At 44.3% G+C, this 2,512-nt stretch overlaps 1 pseudogene; it reads right to left on the bottom strand.

Moving 5' to 3' along the window:
• Positions 1-532: 532 nt before the first annotated feature.
• On the bottom strand, positions 533-1,897 carry LOC137229678 (germ cell-less protein-like 1; annotated as a pseudogene).
• Positions 1,898-2,512: the final 615 nt, after the last annotated feature.

The raw sequence follows: 2,512 nt of genomic DNA, 5'->3' as shown, positions 1-2,512 counted from the left end.
CTCAGTCACAAAAAAGAACTAAATATTGCCATGTGCAGCAACATGGATGGACCCAGAGAATATCACACTAAGTGAAATAAGTCAAACAGAAAAAGACAAAGATTTCACTTATATGTGGAATCCAAAAAAATAATACAAATGAATACAAATAATACAAATGAAAAATAATACACAAAAAATAATACAAATGAATCTATCTTTGTCTGTGAGAAGAACTCACAGACAAAGAAAACAAACTTACGGTTCCCAAAGGGGAAAGGGAGGGGTGGTGGGATAAATTAGGAGTATGAGATTAACAGATACAAACTACTATACATAAAACAGATAAGCAACAAGGATTTACTATATAGCACAGGGAACTATATTCAGTACCTTATAATAACCTATAATGGAAAATAATCTGAAAAAAATATATAACTGAATCTCTTTGCTGTACACCTGAAACTAACACAATATTGTAAATTAACTATATTCCAGTAAAAAAAAAAAATATATATATATATTTAATGAACAATGCTATGACGCACCATACTTACCCTACCTCACTGTCTTGTTCTGCTCGGAACATAGCAAGCCACTGCTGTTTATACACAGAAGATAGCCATTCTGAAGGTACTAGAGAATCTTGTTCGATAATTCTCGCGGAGGCCAAATCACTGATAATATACTGTAACCTTAAATGTCTGAATACTGACACAAATGGTTTTCCTTGCTCAGTTTCAAGGAAGGTCATACCTTCAAAATCTTTTCTCCTCTTAGAAAACCAGACATCTGTTTCAGTCAAAAGCTGTTTTAAAGATCCATTCCAAGAAAGCACAAGTTGAAGGAACATCCACTTTTTTTTTTTTTTTTGCGGTACGCGGGCCTCTCACTGCTGTGGCCTCCCCCGTTGCGGAGCACAGGCTCCGGACGCGCAGCCTCAGCGGCCATGGCTCACGGGCCTAGCCGCTCCGTGGCATGTGGGATCTTCCCAGACCGCGGCACGAACCCGTGTCCCCTGCATCGGCAGGCAGACTCTCAACAACTGCACCACCATGGAAGCCCAGGAACATCTACTTTTTAAGGGCTGTGTATACATTCATCTCCACTTGCATCACAAATAAGTTAGATGAACCAATGAGTTGTTTCATGATATTTATACTGAGTTCTTTAAAAAGTTCAACATTCTGGTGAGTCATCAAATTGTTTAGAAGCCATTCAAGGCACTTTTTCTTTAAAGAATCCAGTCCATAGGTCCCTGCCGATGTGTAATGGCCACATACGGGTTTTCACATTAATTATTTCCTTCATTGTCTCACCACACTGCTGCATTAAACCATCCAACTGTAGCATACGAGCTGCTGCCAAAATGGCAATAACTCGACTGGGCTTTATTAAGACATCATCTCGATACAATGACCCAAATGCCACCTGCAGTGCTTCTATATCAATATTCTGGCCTGGAGTCTCCAGTTCAATAATATTCATGCTGGACTCCTTCCATGAACCACTGAACATACTAGGAAAGTAGCCAGATTGACATAAATACATTTCGTGTAAGCTCCACTCTTCTAGAGCACAAATCTTAATGTCACTGTTTTCATCATTTAAAAATAATGTTTGATAAATATATTTGGATGTACTCTTCAGTGTTTTCCTCCGAGGGGTGTTGAGGAGTCGCTGCTGCCCGTCCCCTTCCTGCTCATCCTCGTGTGTCTCGGAACCAGGGTGACAGTAGCAGAAGGCCCCGCTGCTCCGCTTGCGCTTGCGGCTGCCTGGACAGTAGTAGAAGCCGTGCGCGGCCGTGTCGCCACCAGTCTCCGGCCTCCAGGGCCGAGCGCCCAGCCCCAGAACCCGGCTCCTGCTGGGCTCGGGCTCGCCCCTGGTGGCGCAGCACTCGGCTGCCCAGCGAGCGCATGGGTCACGGCTCGCAGGGACTTCAGAGAGCGCACCTCAGCGAGCCCGACGAAGGCGGTTTCCCGCCATGGCCCGGCCGCCACCGCCGGCCTCCACGTAGCCCGCGTGCCTACACCGCCACCTTCTCATGTGCAGCCCGGACCGTTGCAGAGGGCGCTGCTGCCTCCATCCTCCGCCCTGCTCCCCGCGTCTGCCTGCGCCGCGCGCCCGGACCGCAGGTGAACATTTTTTTTTGAATTTTAGTTTTTTTAATACAGCAGGTTCTTATTAGTTATCTATTTTATACATATTAGTGTATACATATGTCAACCCTATCTCCCAATTCATCCCACCCCCCCCAATGTTTTGCCCCCTTGGTGCCCATATGTTTGTTCTCTACATCTGTATCTCTATTTCTGCCCTGCAAACTGGTTCATTTGTACCATTTTTCTAGATTCCACATGTATGCATTAATATACGACATTTGTTTTTCTTTCTGACTTACTTCACTCTGTATGACAGTCTCTAGGTCCATCCACGTCTCTACAAATGACCCAATTTCATTCCTTTTTATGGCTGAGTAATATTCCATTGTATATATGTACCACAACTTCTTTATCCATTCATCTGTCGATGG

Source organism: Pseudorca crassidens, chromosome 9 (genome assembly GCF_039906515.1).
Source record: "Pseudorca crassidens isolate mPseCra1 chromosome 9, mPseCra1.hap1, whole genome shotgun sequence".
Taxonomy (NCBI): domain Eukaryota; kingdom Metazoa; phylum Chordata; class Mammalia; order Artiodactyla; family Delphinidae; genus Pseudorca; species Pseudorca crassidens.
Note: the sequence above shows the minus strand (reverse complement) of the source record. Positions and strands in the feature narration are given on the sequence as shown.